Source organism: Cherax quadricarinatus, chromosome 64, assembly GCF_038502225.1.
Source record: "Cherax quadricarinatus isolate ZL_2023a chromosome 64, ASM3850222v1, whole genome shotgun sequence".
Lineage (NCBI taxonomy): Eukaryota > Metazoa > Arthropoda > Malacostraca > Decapoda > Parastacidae > Cherax > Cherax quadricarinatus.
The window spans coordinates 23,666,102-23,679,395 of NC_091355.1; positions in this window are offsets into that span (position 1 = coordinate 23,666,102).

A 13,294-nucleotide genomic window follows, 5' to 3' on the forward strand; every position below is an offset into this window, starting at 1 on the left:
TGTGACCTCCCCTCCTTCCTTCCTCAGCCTGGTCCTTGACTGTTGTTTTCCTCCTGATGTGACTGTACAACAGTATCGGTTCAGATTTAGCTTTCGCTGCTATGTCATTTTCGTATTGCCATTGGGCATCCCTTTTTACCTGTCCATATTCCTTTCTGGCTCTATGACTACTTTCCTTATTTTTCTGGGTCTTTTGCCTTCTGTACTTCTATTCTCTAGTGCACTTGGTTTTGGTCTCTCTACAGCTTTGGGTGAACCAAAGGCTCACCCTGGCCTACTTGTTTTCTTTTGGTACAACCCTCTCCTCAACTTCCTTGCATATTGTTGTCACATACTCTTCATGCCTGTGTAGTCCCCTCTCCTGTCTTCATTCGTTCAGCTCTTCCTTCTTCTCTCTCGACTTGTGACTCTTCTATGTAATCGAAGCTCAAAACCACATGATCACTGGCCCCAAGGGGCCATCATATACGTTGTCCTCAATGTCTACACTTCCCAAGGTGAATATTGTATCTAGTCTCGCAGGTTCATCCTCCCTGCTCTCTCTGGTAGTGTCCTTTAAGTGTTGGTGAATGAGATTTCCCAGTACCACCTCCATCATCTTAGCCCCCATGTTTTGGGGCCCCCATGTGGCTCCAGGCATTCCCAATCGATTTCCTTGTTTTTGAAGACACCCATAATCAGCAGCTTTGACCTGCTTGTTTGGGCCCTTCTGGCCACTTCAGTCAGTGTGTCAACCATTGCTCTGTTATTCTTATCATACTCCTGCCTTGGCCTCCTGCTGTTCTGTGGTTGGTTATACATCACTGGTTACACATCACCACCTTGGGACCCCAAGACTGAAGTGTTCCTGTCATGTAATCTCTTGTTTCTCCATTGTCTCTTCTCTCCAGCTCGTCAAACTCCCATTGGATTTTGATGAGCAGTGCCACTCCACCACCCCCTCCATTCCCTCTGTCTTTTCTCAGGATCTGATACCCCATTGGAAAAATGGCATCTGTTATCAGTCCTGTGAGCTTGGTTTCTGTGAGAGCTATGATGCCCGGTGACGCCTTTTTGAATCTTTCGTGCCACTCCCCCCACTTGTTCGTTATTCCATCAGTGTTGGTGTACCATACCTCAAGTTTCCTCTCCACCTCTGTATTCTGGGGAGTCTGTGAGGGTGGGGGACCTGGCAGTGTGCTGTGGGATTCTACAGTATAGTGTGGTGGGGGCCTGTAAGTGTGGATTGTGGGGTTCCAGGGGTGGTTCTACGTGTGCCTCCATTTGTTGCTCTGCCCTGCTTTGTTTGTCCTCTGCTGTTTATGTCATTATCACTCCTCCTAGTTTGTGTGTGGATTTTTTCTCATTTCATAGAAAAAAATTGAACAGTAATCGTATTCTACAAAAATATTGAACACGCAGGTCAGCCCCTGAAAATAAACACGAAAGAAACTGACCACAATGAGAGGATTTGACAGTTTCCCCCAGGAGCTGCTGTGACCTTCTCTGTTTCATGTGACTACAATGAACCACACCCAGGTAGACTCTGTAATCGACACTAACAATGTATGTCTGTCTCTCATCTCTTTAACCTTCTCTCTCTTTCTCTCTCTCACTCTCTCTCTCTCTCTCTCTCTCTCTCTCTCTCTCTCTCTCTCTCTCTCTCTCTCTCTCTCTCTATCTATCTATCTCTCTCTTTCTCCCTCTCCTTTTCTCTGTTTTGCCTGCAGTAAACGTTAAGTATGAGACATTGTTACTGTTCCCAAAACACACGCACACACGCAGACATACACACGCATGGGTCCGTGGGGTGCAGACGTGGGTAACAAGGCTCCGAGATCCTTAGCGTTGTAAGGCGTGCAATAACAGCTAGCAGAAATCAGTGGTAGTGGAACGTCAGTGAACAATACTACAAGTGATAATTAAAGTTATTAGTTAAAGAAAGTGAGAGGAAAGCTGAAATCATAATATTTCAAAGCACAAACCATTGGGGGTCTTAGGCGCTGTTGCCACATTGGCAGCGGTAGGCCTGAAGAAGTGACATCACGACAAGTTGTGTGCCATTATACATATAAAGTGAAGTGTATATAATGTGAAGTGTATACTATCATAAGTGAAGAGTGAAATCGCGTGAGGAAGCGGGATGTATGAGAATATATGGTTATAAACATCACGGGTGAAGGATCTCCAAAATAGGGATTTAAGGCCTATGTACGACGACTATGTACGACTGGCAACTGTCACCGCACCATTGCAGCGCAAGTTTATTCGCCTATTTGTGGTTTGCATGTTGACGGCCCTGGCTGGCCTTGCATACTGTTTGATACTGGTCACTCACTCCTGCAAGCTATTACCAGAATTAGAATAGAAATAGCATAGACATAGAGAATATAGTGTTGACGAGTGTGAGAAGGTAGGTGGGACAAGCTTTTAAGGGCAACATTGTAAGACGGTGCTAGGGTCAAGTCCCAGGAGGGTTGTGTCAGGTCACAAGAAGTTGCGGCCAGTCATTATACCGCACAAGACACTCTCTCACACACACACACACATGCACATGCACACACGCACACAGGCAGTGTTACTACCGGTAGTTATTAGCAGTAAGAATACTTAGGAAGCTAGGAAGTCCTCTCTCAATGTGAACAAGGAAAATGATAATAACTAGCAACAATTAATATGTAAATCCAGAAAGGGCAATAAGTGGAGAGAGTAGCATAATTGGGAAAGATAAGTGAGACTAAATTTGTGCCTACACGACAGATCTTTCAACCACACCACCTACCCCCCCTAACCCTCCCTCCATCACACACAAGCACACACACACACAAGGGTAGACACTCACACACACACACACACACACACACACACACACACACACACACACACACACACACATATGCACACACATACAAACACACATACACACACACACATACATAAACACATACACACACACACACACACACACACACATGCACACACACACATATATACACACACACACACAAACACACCACACACACACACCACACACACACACCACACACACACCATGCACACACACCACACACACACCACACACACACACCACACACACACACCATGCACACACACACCACACACACACACCACACACACACACCACACACACACACACACACCACACACACACACACCACACATACAAACCCCACACACACATACACCACACACACACCACACACACACCACACACACACCACACACACACACCACACACACACACCACACACACACACCACACACACACACCACACACACACACACCACACACACACACCACACACACACCACACACACACACACACACCACACACACACACCCACACACACCCTCCACCACTTGACACAAACACTTGACACAAACACGTACCCCCCCTCCCGAAACCACCTCTCCTCCTTCCCTAACCACCTCACCTTAGCCACCTACCCCTCCCCCAAACCACCTAACCCCTCCCCAAACCATCTAACCCCCCAACTACCTCATTCCCTCCAATAACCATCCTCCCCCTCCCCCATAACCATCCATCCCCTCTCTCCCTCAAATCATCTAACCCCCTCCCCAACTATCTCTACCCCTCCAATAACCATTCTCCCCCTCCCCCACAACCATCAACCCCCCTCTCCTCCTAACCATCTATTTCCCTCCCCCTAACCACCCGTCCCCCCTTCTGTGGAGCAACGGGGGAACCTAGAACCAGGATGAGGACAAGGGGCTCCAAGGACGAATCTGGGAGGGAGGAATGGGAGGTAGAGCTCAAAAAAAGGCAGGAAGACTGGGGAAGGAGACTAGATGAGCTGGAAAGGAAGATGGAAGAGAGGTTAGCAGCAGAATGCAGAAGGTGGAAGCAACAGGCCACAGCAGCAGAAATCAAGATAGAGAGATTAGAAGAGGAGCTGAGACATCTGAAACCGCACAGAGACAAAGATATTACAGAAGTAGCATCGGCAATGGCTACATCAAACACAGACAACAGGTCTGAAGAAAGCATGGAAACTAAACTGTATTCAGAGGTCCTGTCAAACCCACATGGGGCCAAAACAAAGACAGGGAGCACACTAGGACAGAATGAGAGGTTGGAAGACATTGAAGGAACTAGGACATGTGCAAGGACCTTACCAGATACCTGTGGGGGCCAGGAACAGGTGAGCAGGAAGGACAAACCAAGAAGCATAGGGGCCATAACTAGGGAAGGGACTGAAGGAAGGAACACTCCATGGGAAGGAACTAAAACACATCAGAGGATGCAATGGGAGTCACAGTGGGAGGTGGAAACGGAGAGATCCATGTTTGTCTATTGGCTAGACGAAGCTAAAGGGGAAACTTATGATGAAAGAAAGCAGGAGGAGAAAAAAGCGATTGAAGATATCATGAAGGTGATAGGCGAGGGGGACATGACCCAGGTGGCAAATTTTCGGAGAATTGGGTGGTTCACAAAGAAAAGGAATCGGCCTCTCAAAGTAATTTTCAAGGCAGAATCAACCCGAACCATGATCCTGCAGGAGAAAGTACAGCTGAGAGGCAAGCAGGAGTTACGGAGTGTGTACCTCGATCGAGACAGAACACAGGACGAAAGGAAGACAATGAAAGAGAGTTCAAAAACGAAAGGAGAAATGGGAGGAAATGAAAAAGGAGAGCAGAATAACCCAGGATCAAATGGAAAGACAAACGCACCCCCCAGAAACACCTGCAGAAGGACTCCAGCCACGACACCCCCAAGGCAACTGAACAATCCAAACCAACCATCACACACCGATCCCTCTGTTTCCACCCCCCGCACCACAGTTACAGTATTAGAACAGAAGTTGAAGGTTTGGTACACAAATGCAGATGGATTAACGAATAAACATGAGGAATGGCAAGAAAGAATCAATGAGAAGTCCCCAGACATCATAGCAGTTACAGGAACAAAACTCACGGAGACAATAACAGATGCAATCTTCCCACCAGGATACCAGATCATGAGGAAAGATAGAAGGGGCAGTTGGGGAGGTGGGGTTGCTCTGCTAGTAAAAAACAGATGGAAATTCGAGAAAATGGGAGGCATAGATGAGACGGGAGAAAGAGACTACATAGCAGGTACACTTCAGTCTGGGGAACACAAAGTGGTCATTGCAGTGATGTATAATCCACCACAGAACTGCAGGAGGCCAAGAGAGGAATATGAAGAGAGCAACAGAGCAATGGTGGACACAGTTGCTGAGGTGGCAAGAAGAGCTCACTCCAGCAGAGCAAAGTTGCTGGTTATGGGGGATTTCAACCACAGGGAGATTGACTGGGAAAACCTGGAGCCACATGGGGGTCCCGAAACATGGAGAGCCAGGATGTTGGACGTGGTGCTGGAAAACCTCATGCACCAACATGTTAAGGACACTACCAGAGTGAGAGGGGAGGATGAACCAGCAAAATTGGACCTTGTGTTCATCCTGGGCAGCTCAGACATTGAGGACATCAAGTATGAGAGTCCCCTAGGAGCTAGCGACCACGTGGTTCTGTGCTTTGAATACATAGTAGAGCTGCAAGTGGAGAGAATAACAGGAGTTGAATGGGAAAAGCCTGACTATAAAAGAGGGGACTACATAGGGTTGAAGAACTTCCTGCGGGAGGTCCAGTGGGATAGAGAACTGGCAGGAAAGCCAGTAAATGAAATGATGGAATATGTAACAACAAAATGCAAGGAGGCAGTGGAAAGGTTTATTCCCAAGGGCAACAGTAACAACTGGAAGACCAGAACGAGCCCCTGGTTTACCCGACGGTGTAAGGAGGCAAAAACAAAATGCAATAGAGAATGGAAAAAGTACAGAAGGCAGAGAACACACGAAAATAGGGAGATCAGTCGCAGAGCCAGGAATGAGTACACACAGGTAAGGAGGGAGGCCCAACGACAGTATGAAAATGACATAGCATCGAGAATCAAGACTGACCCGAAACTGTTGTATAGCCACATCAGGAGGAAGACAACAGTCAAAGACCAGGTGATCAGATTAAGGACAGAAGGTGGAGAACTCACAAGAAATGATCAGGAGGTATGTGAGGAGCTGAACAGGAGATTTAAGGAAGTTTTTACAGTAGAGACAGGAAGGGCTGTGGGAAGACAGCACAGAAGGGAACATCAAGAGGGAATATACCAACAAGTATTGGATGACATACGAACAACTGAGGAGGAGGTGAAGAAGCTCTTAAGTGACCTTGACACATCAAAGGCGATGGGACTGGACAACATCTCCCCATGGATCCTTAGAGAAGGAGCAGAGATGCTGTGTGTGCCTCTAACCACAATCTTCAACACATCCCTTGAAACTGGGCAACTACCTGAGAAATGGAAGACAGCTAATGTAGTCCCCATATTTAAGAAAGGAAACAGAAACGAGGCACTAAACTACAGACCTGTGTCTCTGACATGTATTGTGCGCAAGGTCATGGAGAAGATTATCAGGAGGAGAGTGGTCGAACACCTGGAAAGGAACAAGATTATAAATGAAAACCAGCATGGGTTCATGGAAGGCAAATCTTGTATCACAAACCTCCTGGAGTTTTATGACAAGGTAACAGAAGTAAGACACGAGAGAGAGGGGTGGGTAGATTGCGTTTTCCTAGACTGCAGGAAGGCCTTTGACACAGTTCAGGAGGATCAGGCGCATGTAAAAGGGAGGGCACTGCAATGGATAAGGGAATACCTGACAGGGAGGCAGCAACGAGTCATGGTACGTGAAGAGGTATCACAGTGGGCGCCTGTTATGAGCGGGGTCCCACAGGGGTCAGTTCTAGGACCAGTGCTATTTTTGATATATGTGAACGACATGATGGAAGGAATAGACTCTGAAGTGTCCCTGTTCGCAGATGACGTGAAGTTGATGAGAAGAATTAAATCTGACGAGGATGAGGCAGGACTGCAAAGAGACCTGGACAGGCTGGACATGTGGTCCAGTAACTGGCTTCTCGAATTCAATCCAGCCAAATGCAAAGTCATGAAGATTGGGGAGGGGCAAAGAAGACTGCAGACAGAGTATAGGCTAGGTGGACAAAGACTACAGACCTCACTCAGGGAGAAAGACCTTTGGGTGACCATAACACCGAGCACATCATCGGAGGCACACATCAACCAAATAACCGCTGCAGCATACGGGCGCCTGGCAAACCTGAGAATAGTGTTCCGATACCTTAATAAGGAATCGTTCAAGAGACTGTACACTGTGTATGTTAGGCCCATACTGGAGTATGCAGCACCAGTCTGGAACCCACACCTGGTCAAGCAAGTCAAGAAGTTAGAGAAAGTACAAAGGTTTGCAACAAGGCTAGTCCCAGAGTTCAAGGGAATGTCGTACGAGTAAAGGTTAAGTGAAATCGGACTGACGGCACTGGAGGACAGAAGGGTCAGGGGAGACATGATAACGACATACAAGATACTGCGGGGAATAGACAAGGTGGACAGAGATAGGATGTTCCAGAGATGGGACACAGGGACAAGGGGTCACAACTGGAAGCTGAAGACTCAGACGAGTCACAGGGACGTTAGGAAGTATTTCTTCAGTCATAGAGTTGTCAGCAAGTGGAATAGCCTAGCAAGTGAAGTAGTGGAGGCAGGAACCATACATAGTTTTAAGAAGAGGTATGACAAAGCTCAGGAAGCAGAGAGAGAGAGGACCCAGTAGTGATCAGTGAAGAGGCGGGGCCAGGAGCTGAGTCTCGACCCCTGCAACCACAATTAGATGAGTACACACACAAACACCTCAAAGGTGGTGGGACCAGACAACATCTCTCCGTGTGTCCTTAAAGAGGGAGCAGAGATATTGTGTGTACCGTTAACAAAGATCTTGAACACATCATTTGAAACTGGGCAACTCCCTGAGGTATGGAAGATGGCAAATGTAGTCCCAATTTTTAAAAAGGGAGACAGACATGAGGAACTAAACTACAGACCTGTATCACTAACGTGTATAGTATGCAAGGTCATGGAGAAGATCATCAGGAGGAGAGTGGTGGAGCACCTGGAAAGAAACAAGTGTATAATTGACAACCAGCATGGTTTCAGGGAAGGAAAATCCTGTGTCACAAACCTGCTAGAGTTTTATGACAAGGTGACAGAAGTGAGACAAGAGAGAGAGGGGTGGATCGACTGCATTTTTTTGGACTGCAAGAAGGCCTTCGGCAGAGTTCCTCACAAGAGGTTACTGCAAAAGCTAGAGGATCAGGCACACATAACAGGAAAGGCACTGCAATGGATCAGAGAATACCTGACAGGGAGGCAACAACGAGTCATGGTACGTGACGAGGTGTCAGAGTGGGCGCCTGTGACAAGCGGGGTTCCACAGGGGTCAGTCCTAGGACCTGTGCTGTTCTTGGTATATGTGAATAACATAACGGAAGGGATAGACTCAGAAGTGTCCTTGTTTGCGGACGATGTGAAGTTAATGAGAAGAATCAAATCGGATGAGGATCAGGCAGGAGTACAAAGAGACCTGGACAGTCTACAAGCCTGGTCCAGCAACTGGCTCCTTGAGTTTAACCCTGCCAACTGCAAAGTCATGAAGATTGGGAAGGACAAAGAAGACCGCAGACACAATATAGTTTAGACGGCCAAAGTCTGCAAACCTCACTCAAGGAAAAAGATCTTGGGGTGAGTATAACACCGAGCATATCTCCCGAGGCGCACACCAATCAGATAACTGCTGCAGCATACGGGCGCCTGGCAAACCTACGGATAGCGTTCCGATACCTCAGTAAGGATTCGTTCAAGACTCTGTATACCATTTACGTCAGGCCCATACTGGAGTATGCAGCACCAGTTTGGAATCCACACCTAGTCAAGCACGTCAAGAAATTAGAGAAAGTGCAAAGGTTTGCAACAAGACTAGTCCCAGAGCTACGGGGATTGTCCTACGAAGAAAGGTTGAGGGAAATCGGCCTGACGACACTGGAGGCAAGGAGGGTCAGGGGAGACATGATAACGACATATAAAATACTGCGCGGAATAGACGAGGTGGACAAAGACGGGATGTTCCAGAGAAGGGACACAGACACAAGAGGTCACAATTGGAAGTTGAAGACTCAGATGAATCAAAGGGATGTTAGGAAGTATTTCTTCAGTCATAGAGTAGTCAAGCCATGGAATAGCCTAGAAAGTGATGTAGTGGAGGTGGGAACCATACATAGTTTTAAGGTGAGGTATGATAAAGCTCATGGAGCAGGGAGAGAGAGGACCTAGTAGCAATCAGTGAAGAGGCAGGGCCAGGAGCTATGACTCGACCCCTGCAACCACAAATAGGTGAGTACAAATAGGTGAGTACACAATGGGGGCCTAGTAGGCACCCATTGCCACACGGTTACAAATATACAAAGATCAAAGCGAGTGTGAAAGAAGGTATTCAAGAATTACGAGAGGTTGGTTAACAAGTTAAATGGGGGGCAGCATACAGTGAGAGTGAAAAAGTTAATAAGTAAAGGGAGAAAAGAAAAAAATATATAACTAAGGAAGGTGGCAGGAGTAGGCCTTCTTGAAGCGGTGACGTCAAAATAGGTTGTGTGCCATTATAAATAAAAAGTGTAGATTACCGAATGTGAAGTGTATTCTACCAAAAGTGAAAACTGAAAACACCTGAGGAGCGCGGGATATACAAGCATAAATGGATATAACTATCATGGGTGAAGGATTTTCAAAATAGTGTTAGAAAGCCTATGTGTACGACAACAGATCAGCAACTGGCAACTTGTCATCGCAACACTGCCAGTGCACGTCCTTCTCACTTACTGTGGTTGCATGTTGTCAGATTCTGGTCTCTGCACACTGTTAGATACTGGTCACTCACTCCTGCAAGCTATTACCAGAATTAGAGTAGAAACAGCATAGATAAGGTGGAAATAGGAGTGATGAGTGCATGAGAAAAGGGAGGTGGGTAGTGTTATGCAGGGTTCTGCATGACATCGTAATGTACATATAGTGGAGAAGTGTGCCATAATAATATGAATATTATAGTTGTAAAGAATAATTTTATAATTGATAATGTGCATTTGGGGGTACTGTAAAGTACTCTAACTGTAATTATAAAGAAATTCTGTTAATGGTTTATTTTCCAAGGATGTTTGGGTACGCGGAGTAAGGTGGTTTGGGGGAGTCACGTGACGTGAGCATGGTGTGTAGAGGCTGGCGTTGGAGATGCTGTGTATTTAAGATAAGTTTGTAGTTGTACACTCATTTTGTTTATCCAACTCAAGCCATAGGCTTTCATATGGCTTACCTGTATGTTCACCCAGGCTCTGACATGGTCAGGGTGCTGTGGGATGAGTGATGAAGTAAGAAATGAGGTTTGTAGTGTAATGACGGCCTGACGCTGACGGAAGCCTAGTGTTATGGTGGCTGAACCTCCAGCCAGCTGTGTGTACCCTCATTTGGGCGTTTAGAATTAAGGTTTTCCTGTTATGTTATGTTATGGTGATTAAATAGATATATTTTCCTAATTGGGATTTTTGCCTAGCCCTCTGTTAACCAACCCATTGAAGTAACACATACTGGTTTAGCGCTTTCTGTTTTGACTGGGATAGCCCTGGGTGGCCGGTTTGGGCTTGAGAGGTGTGTAACTTTTACCTTTGCCCTTAGACCAGGCTCAAGCCCCCAGTTATCCCACATTTTTGAGTAACATGGGGGCCTGTATATGGGAGAATTATCAAATTTTATGTGGTAATTCAAGTTTGCAACCTGGAAAGTCAATAATCATTCTTTACTGGGTTGGTCAGAGGAAGCATTCACTATAACACTCACACTAAAATAATAATTTACCTTTGTGTGCAACATTGCTGGTTTTTAGGGTGTTATTATTAATTAATACCCTGTGAATAATTTACTTTTGTGTGAAATATTGATAGTTTTTAGGGTGTTATTATTAATTAATACCCTGTGAATAATTTACCTTTCTGTACTTTTGTTATTCTTAATTAATACCCTGTGAATAATTTACCTTTCTGTATAATATTGCTGGTTTTAGGGTGTTATTATTAATTAATACTCTATAAATCATTTACCTTTCTGTGCCATATTGTTGATTTTTAGGGTGTTATTAATACTTGATATTTTGTGCATAATTTACCCTTGCAGGTACAATCTTGCTGATTTTTAGGGGGTTATGCTCACCTAAATTTCTGGGAATAATTTACCTTTGCAGGTGCAGTAGCTCTTATTTTTTTTCTGCCAGTTTTTTTTTTTTTTTGTGTGCAATCCTGTTTAATTTGAGGGAGTCACATGACAACTCCTTGTGAATATACTACTTCAGTATATGTACCTTGCTGTGTGCTTTATTATTTTATATCAGTAAGTTCTGTGGCTGGTAGTAAGATTTGGTGCTATTATTTCCCAAAATGGCTGACACTGGTGAAAATTCTGAGGATGACATGCATTTGGAAGGTGACATTGAATCACATCCCCATGATAGGGACCTGGATAAGGAAGTAGTAATTTTACAAATGAAATTAGCCCTAGTTGCAGAAGAAAAGGAACGGTTAAGGATTGAGCGCACAAAGATCCAGGAACAGAGAGCCTTAGAGGAGCTTAGGGCTCAAGAAAGAGATAAAGAGAGGCAGCTTGCTTCTCACCCAGACACAGACACAAGGGTAGATGTTTTTCATTTGGATAAAGCCATAAAATTTGTGCCCAAATTCCTAGAGAAAGACCCAGACCAGTTTTTTCTGTTATTTGAAAGTACGGCCAAATCCCAAGTTTGGCCGGAAAAGGAATGGGCGACTTTAGCAAGAACCCAATTAGTTGGTAAAGGGTTACAGGCTATTAGTTCTTTAGAAGGATCTGCCTTTTCTGATTATCATAAGCTAAAAGAGGTAGTTTTACTGGCTTATCAAATGTTGCCGGAAAGGTACAGGCAGAAATTCAGAGGACTAAAGTTTCAGTCAGGGCAGTCTTTGGTGGAATATGGTAAGGAGAAGATGTCACTTCTAAATAGGTGGTGTCGCTCAAAGGGGGTGGTAGGCAATTATGAAGGTGTAATTACCTTAATTTTGTTAGAGGATCTTTTGGGAAATGTTCCTTCTGACCTTAAGGCATATCTTGAGGAGAAGGATCTTGATGATTTTAATAATGCTTTAGAGCTGGGTGACAGATTTTTAGCTAACCAAAAATTTGGTAGCAGTTACCACACCCCACATACTAATAATGGTAAGTTTTCTCCACCCACCAATAGGAATAAGAAATTTCAGAAGTTTAAGCCACCCATTTATCAGCCTAATAACCACAAGGGTTTTAATAACCCTAATTTTCCAGTACCCACTCGAGGAGGTTTTAAGTCAGCTGTCACAGGTCCAGGACTACAAGGAACAGGTGGGACGAGCCCAGTTCCTAGAACCAAGGGATCCAATCTAGGTCAAATGGGCAGGGGGCCTTTAAACCTTATCACTGTACATATTGCAATAAACAGGGCCACCTGCAGCCATATTGTCGAAAGATGCTTAGGGACCAGGCTGCGGCAGATGCTTCTCCAGTAAATACACCGATTACACATGATGTGGCTTGCATTGCAGTCTTGCCCCAAGGTATCCAAAGAAGACCAGCTGTTTTTGACCCTCGGATGAAGGTCTATTCAAGTAAGTCTACTGTGGCCTTACACCAAAATGAAGGTAGGGTCACAGGTGTTATGTCTTTGAGGGACACTTGTAGCACATACACCTTGCTTCGCAGGGGTGTATTGCCAGTGTCGGATGACACCTACACCGGATTGGACATTTTTCTTAAAGGGATAACTGGAGTCCCTGTCTGGACTCCAGTGCACAGGTTATGGGTAGAGTCTGCGTACCAGTCTGGGTACCTACCTGTAGGTATTGCAGAAGATGTACCTTTTGCAGGAGTTGACCTTCTACTAGGCAACAACGTTGTGAGACTCCTCAAAAGTGAGGAATGTTTGGTTTTGCAGGACCCTGCTTTACAAGGTGGTAATGACCCAATTGGAGCAACGGTACCTGAAAATTTTTCAATGTGCTTTCGGACTAAACAGGGGAACAAGGCAGGAGCTGTGCCTCCCTGTGACCCTTCTGCACACTGTGGTGATGGTTTGGGCATGGGGAGCCTGTTCATTGAGTCTGACCTGCAGGAGACTCTGAGCAGTGATGAACCGGCTCAACCGGAACTCGGTTGGAGAAGTGGTCTTGGGGCTGATGTGGGGAAAAAATCCCCTGACTCTGCAGCAGCTGAGTGAGGCCCGGGAAGGTTGTGACCTCCGGAACGCTATTCATTTATCAGTTGTCGCGGAGGATGTGGTTCCCAAATTTACCAAGTGTTTA